The following is a 7,260-nucleotide window of genomic DNA, read 5'->3' on the forward strand; positions in this document are numbered from 1 at the left end:
ATTTGTGGCCTTTTTACCTGTTTGCATCTCAAGTGGCCAAGGGCTACGTCCTGTGCCTGTGTATGTGTGCCTATGTCTGTGTGCACACAGGAAACGGAAGCCGACATTGACACAGTTTGAAATTAACATGAGCCTGGCCAAAAGACCCACCTAAAATCTTGAATGCCTTCTAGCGTTTGGCCCCATTTCTCAGCGTTTAGCTGTCCACCTATTTCATGTTGTTTTTGGCTTTCCATTCCACGTCTGCATCTGCGCTTACCTCCCTTTTGCTCCGCCGCATAAGTGGGGCCACTAAACGTTCCGTTGTGGCTCACACACGAGCGGACAAAGTACACTGAAAGAAGTGGGGAAGTGCTCTATAAAAGCAGTCAACCATTCTGGAAAAAAATCTATAGAAGAAAGATTAAATCTAGGAAACATAATACTTTACCTCACATGATAAAAAAGTGATTGTTTTAAAAGGATATCTGGATATTGGTGTTGCTCGAGTCATAAATCTTAGAGGGGAAACGATATCTACTGAATATTCTGAGAAATACTGCTAAAGAAACTATAAGTCTTAAGTCACGTTCCAGCGCCCTCATACACTAAAAAAAGGATTTGCCCTGAGCTTGGAACAGGTTGGTTTTTTGGCGATTTTGTCTATAAATTAGAAAAATTGTCTAGTCCTAAAAAATAATTTCAAAAATAAAGCAAAGAAATGTTTTTCTAAAATAAAAAATAAAATCACCAGTATCTCCAAATTCGAGCAAGAACTTTTTTTTTTGTTCTTAGATTGAACATAGAATTATACAAATTGTTTAAAGTGTAGTCATGTTAAAGGTGCACAGCAGCGGCGAATTATTTGAGGAAGGCCCGGCAGCCACCCACCATTCATAGCACTACCTCCATTCCCCAGGACACTATGCCCATCTGATGGGGCTGCTGCTCCTCCTCATCCTGCTCCCGCTGGCCACCTTTGTGCGGAGGACGTTCCGTGCCAGCCACACACTCGTCGCTTACCTACTCGGCAATGGCAACTTGATTAGACCAACATGAAATTAAGTAATTTTGCTGTATTGTTTAGTGTTCCAGCTTGGCAACAAGAGTGGATGGTGGCTGATGGCTGGTGGATAGAGCGCCCTCCGTGGGAAAGGCAGTACCAATGGACACCACAATGGCGACCGAGAACAAAGCGGGTCACAAAGGAAACCACCAAACCAACCGAATTTAATGAAAACATTTGTATCCCAGCCGAGGATGAGTCTCCGACTCTGGACTCTACCCAAAGCGCCGGGAAATTGGAAAGAAAAATAGAAGAAAATAAATCATTTATTTTGGGGAAATCCTAAAGTTTTGGTATCATATAAAATTCCATTTGCACCCCTTGGCAGGTAAGCCGGGAAGCTGGGGAGCTGGAAAAAATCAAGCGCACACTCTGCAGTATTTTATAATAACAGAGCTAGCTGGGCTAAAAACAGAATGCGAAACTCATGTGTCATGGGCAACTTGAACCAAATTGCATTTACCTCTATCTCTCACTTTTGGCCAAATCATCTCATTTAGCATAATCAGAAACGGAAAACTTGTGTGCCATGAATTCTCATATCGCAAATGGCGAGTAAAACCATTTGAGTGTGTCGGGGGGAAATTGCATTTAAGCCCGGCCAAAGTGGAATTCCCTTTGAATTTAAATGCGCCGCGAAAGGCGAGCAGCCGTGAAAACGTTAGGGCAATCCGTGGACCCCTTCTAATTTCCATCGCCCCCGCCCATGAGTTTTTCCCAGCCAGTTGCAGGTGGGTGGGGCGTTCCAAATTGTGGCGTTTTGGGGCCAGGACAGGTGAGTAAACCGTTAACCCTTCAACGCCCCCGCCCCCCGTCTGGTCCTGAGGTGCCTCGTCCTTGCACCTTCTGCAGCCTGGGATTAAATCAGCTTGCCCCAAAAATAACGCAAGCTTGTCATGCATGGCAGTGTGGGAAAAAGGAGGCGTGGCATGTCCTGACTCGCCCCTGGTACCCGGTGCTTGTCTGTGTAATTTACTATTATTTTTTAAGCACTTTCCTTTTATGCTCGCTGCTACATACAAGCATTTTTATTGTTTGTTTCATTTGGCATTTTGTTTGTTTTCAGCTGGGCGTCCTTCCGCCTTTCATTGTGTGAAAAAGGTGGGTGTGCATGGGCAGGGGCATCCCCAAAAAAAAGGGGGGGCTTGTATAGTAGGTGGAGACCCCGCAGTTGCACGTGAGAAATTACACATGTCCTCCAATGTTTTCAGCATGTCTGCATGCGATTGCACCAGGAGTATCTGGATCTGAGTCCGTATACGTATCTGTATCTCTATCTGCATCTGCATCTGTAGTCGCACTCGTATCCCTGACTATTTGTTTGTTCTCTCATTTCGCTGTTTGTTTGTTTGTTTTTCCTTTTTTGGGTGGGGGTTTTTTGTTTTCTTTTTTGGCTTGGAACTTGTGTGTGTTGGCTGCCAGATTTATGTTTTGCCAAACGGAATTTGTCTCGTGTAGTTGAGTTGCAGCAATGGAATGCCCCAGACCCAGATCCTTTCGCATCCTTGCAGCCATGCCGAATGGGAAATTGATGACCTGAGATTTTCGCTGCAGTTGCAGATTTCCCTTCACCCAGGCCAAATTGAATTTACCGCCGGCCCGCTGGTAAAAACGCTTGCGTAATTATTTCCACCTGCTTTGAGGGTCATTTCGGAATTATTACATTTCCCACCCACAAAACAAAGGCTTACATAACGCCCTCAGCTCTCCACTCTTCAGACCGCATAAGCTGAATTTTAATTTGACTCGCCAAAAAGCCAAAAGCCTGTAGGCCCACCCTTTGGCCCCAACTGACCTTCCGAACAATTCGGAAATTCTTTTTTGTTTACACCCAGGAAGCAATGCAAACAAAATACTAAATAAGAAATTAGAAACTAGGCCTAAGTGCATCGGTAATACTCTACAGCTTCAAGGCAAACAAATATTTTTCTGACCATTTTATTCTAGTTAAATATTAAAGATCTACAATCTCGCAGTCAGCTGATGTGATATGTTCTTGACAATTCGCAAATATAGTGATAATAAAATCAGCAGGGGACTATCTCATGTTTGAGAAGATATTTATATATCAAATCTTTGCCCTAGAAACAGTGTTATAAATAGAAGAACCATTGTTTAACAAAAAACAAAAGAAATACAGTTCATAAAAACTGCGATTTCATATTTGTAATCTAGTTTTATTGTAAAAAGGGATAATTATATTAACCCACACTATTATAAAGCCACTTTATCTTGAGTTCAACGAGTTTTTTACCATTATTTTCTTTTTCTTAGGATAAAATATATGTTCTTCTTAATAAGGGGTTTGAAAATTTTTAAATTATTTTGAAATGTGTAATAAAGTGTATTTAATACCTAAAATAGTCATAATTTGTTATCATTAATTACAATTCTTCATTGTAAAACCTTTAGGTACTTTAAGCTTTCTTTAAAGCCTTTTATGTAGCTTAATCCCATTCATTGCAGCAAAGAGAGTAATGTAATGGAAATGCCCTGTCTGCCTTTGGAATCTAGACCAAATTTGGCCAATACCCGTATGCAAACACATATGCAAAATAAATACCAGACAAAACGGATGGTATAATAACAATTATTGCCTCCCCGGCCCAATTTTACAATCCCCACTTGGCTAGGAACTTAAAGGAGGGCGGGAAGGGCGCAATGACAGCGGAAGCTGAAAATTTCATTGATTTTGGCAACGACTGTGGCGACGGAAGCCATGAAAAAGGCAGCAGTCAGCAGTCGGCACAGTGGGTCTCGACTTCTGGGCCAAAAATTCGGCAGTGGCCCATAGACCGGGCCACTTGACTATGGTAATTTATATCTTCGGCGACCTCGCCTGCCACTGGGTGGGTGGTTTTTTTGGGGGGCGGAGATGTGTGGATAAGTGGGTGATTTGGGGATTGGGTGACTGGGTGATGTGTGAGGTCTAGGCTAAGGTTATGACATGGTCCGGCCCAAACATTGCCAACAAATTTTGGGTAAACAGCACATGGGGGCTTTTTTGTCTAAACCAATTGCCGCATTTGTATCTAAGACTGCGTCACTTTCACCACGAAATGTTTGCCAGATAAGACTTAGTGTAGGGGTTTTTTTTATCCGATAAGTCCAAGGGGTTTTCTTATCAGCCCTCCTCCTCCGACGTCATCATCCACTGATTGAGCTTGCTGCCTCATTTAAAAATCAAATTTTATACAATTGCCTTGGCTTTTGACAGGCCCCAATCTAAAATGCAATTAGTAATTGTGCAGCTTCACTATTACGGCTTTTCTTTGCCCACTCACTTGTGCTGTTGGGTAATTGGCCTTATCTCAATGTGAGTGTGCCATCTGCACTGCGCCATAATCTCGGGACTGCATGACATAATTTTCGTATTTAATATCAACTCACCTTGATTAGACAATCTCCCGGGGGAGTCGCCGGATTCGGCTGAGGTTCAATCGAGTTCAAGTCGCCCCATTTGCCGGTACGAATAATTTTCGACTTGACAAGCATATATCTCCGCTCACACACAGCCACTCGAGTGGCGGTTCATTTACAACGATTTCGCATCCCAGCCACATGGAAACCACAAATTTCGCGCCACATAAAGCAACCGCTAGAAGAAAAGCAAGGAAAAACGCGGATAAACCAAATTGAAAAATACAAAAAAAAAAGGAAGAGAAAAAAATGAAAACAAACAAGAGGCTGCAGCTTCCATTTATTTGTTGCTGTTTGTTTTTTCGCCATTCAACTAATTGCTATTAATAAAAAGAAACAGCTTCCAGCAGGTGAGACGCTATTTGGCGGCATCTTGGCATCTTGGCATCTTGTGTGGCCCGCTGGATGGAAAGCACTACGGTCGATCGGAATGGCCAAAAAGCCGTACAATGGGGCCCTTAGCCACCACAATCTTGTTAGCCCAGATGTGGAAAGTCAGCCCTATCCATTGTCTGGCGAAAAGAGAGGAAAGCTGGTTGGCCAAATGGGAGCTCATCTGTGATTATGTTTTTATGGGGCTTCCCACACCTGTTGATTTGGTTTTCGGAATTCCGCGGGCCAAACTCCGCACGATTTGACTCGACTTGAAAAACCGATATATGCACAGATGCACGTTAATTCAGATTTATTGCATTTACAGCCACTAATTGTTTGAGCTACCTGCAATTAAACACGCGCGAGTACGAACAACACAAGCCCATAAAATAATGTTTATGTTTGACGAAAGGCAAATACTCTGGCGTTATGTTTGTATATAGGCATGGTGAGTTACTGAACACTTTATTCCGATTGGCAAAAAGTATGTGGCATAGTAAAACTGTGTGTTAAAGCCAAAACAAGCCTCAATAAATTTACCTAATTAAAATGCCTACCTTTTCGAGCACTGATTAAGTCATAAAATTGTAATTTTAACTTACATACCTAATCCCCTATTAATTAATTATTTTCCTATTAGAAAGTAAGACTTCTCTATGTCAAAGTCTTCAGTTAAAATGTATTGTAACACTATTTTTTGTAGCATATATTTTGTTCTATACAAGTTAACCTCTGTTTGCCAATAACTACTTATAAATTACCACGAGGTTGTTGATCTACGACTAGTTTTATTTTAAAAATGGAAAGCCACATCTTAAGTAAACATTTGTTAAGTAACATATTTAAATCACAGTGGCGTAATAGCCCCATAAAAGTGGTAATTATCCAAAAAGTATAAAGTGTATGCTTAAAGTATAAAAACAAATATTAAGTAAAAACAAATGGGTGGGTTGAACTATTCTGGCTGGGAATTCGTCAAAAATCTTTAGAGAACTTTTGGTTCCAGTTGGGTAGCCAAAGTGAGACCCGCATGAGAAGTACATTAACCCTAGACAGACAGTTGTCGAAACAGAAACATTTGCTTTTAAAGTTTGTCAAACTAATTACCCTTGGAGCCTCTGTGCTGTCGCCAGTTTGTTACGCAATAGCAGGCTGAAACTCCAACGATATAGATATAGACGTCGATATCTGTATCCCCTGGCAGTTACTCAACTTGAGATGAAATAACAATAAAACAATTAATTATATGGGCATCGACAAAGTCAAATTGCCTGTCTGCAGCAGTCTCTTTGTTTGACAAAAGCTAGGCAAAACAGTTCGCATGTGGCAAGCCATTGCCATTGAAATTGCCATTGCCACTGTCAGTGGCAACAGCAACACACAGGCAACACGAGCAACAAATGCAACACAAGAGCAACCAACATAAACTTGGAGATACAGGAAACACACAACAGCCAAGGCAGTAGATAAATTTGAGCAGCAGCAGCATCAGCTTGCAAACGTGCGACTCGAGTTGCTGCTGTGCAGCAACACTGCTAGGAGCAACATCAGCAACATCAGCAGCAGCAGCAACAGCTGGCTAACCACTTGAAGCACTTTCGTTTTCATCTGATCGCCAGTCGGGTGGAAAGCGCCTTTTGGTTGTTGGTTGCTGGTTGTTGGTAATGTAATGCGCGCATCTTTAAGACACGCCGCATTGTAGTTGCTGCTGTTTCTTCTGCTGCTGCTGCTGCTGGCATGCAAATGCCGACCGATATCGATCTGTGAAGTTGTCCGGCCTACCATTTGTCTAATTGTCGAGTTTCTCGAACTCTGGCCAGAGCATCCGCCGATCGAGGGGCACATGTTGCCGCTGTGATGATGATGCAATTGCATTGCCATTGAATAACAAGCAAATGCAGCAGTGAAATTGCAGCCCCTGCACTCGCGTTACATTCAAGGTCCCGAACTTCGATTTCTCCCGACTTTAAGACCAACCTCAGCTCCAACTCCAAACTCCAGCTGATCTACGTGCCCAGTTTGTCTGCCCTGACCAATTGGTACGTTGCCGTCTTGACCCGCAATGCTTCCGTCGATTGTCATCGCATCGGGGGCTCAGAGGCATGCGTAAAAACTTATTTATATCCACTGGCTGTCTTTACGATTTCAATTAAATGCCAAAGCACACAGCCATTATTGTTATTATTATTATTTTCGCAACACGGCGGGAAAGTTCCCACCAACCGAGCAACCAAACAACCAAAGCTTTTCCTCGATTGGGCAGGCGATTTGGGGGATTTCGAGTTTCTGATTTTGATTATCCGGTGGGTACAAGTATTCGTCCGTCATCGTCAAAAGGCGCCTCTTAATTGAACAACAACGGAAAATGCCAAACAAATGCCAACGCCCACCACAACAAATTGACAAGCAGCGTCTTTTGG

This window comes from Drosophila suzukii, chromosome 3 (genome assembly GCF_043229965.1).
Source record: "Drosophila suzukii chromosome 3, CBGP_Dsuzu_IsoJpt1.0, whole genome shotgun sequence".
In the NCBI taxonomy this organism is placed as follows: domain Eukaryota; kingdom Metazoa; phylum Arthropoda; class Insecta; order Diptera; family Drosophilidae; genus Drosophila; species Drosophila suzukii.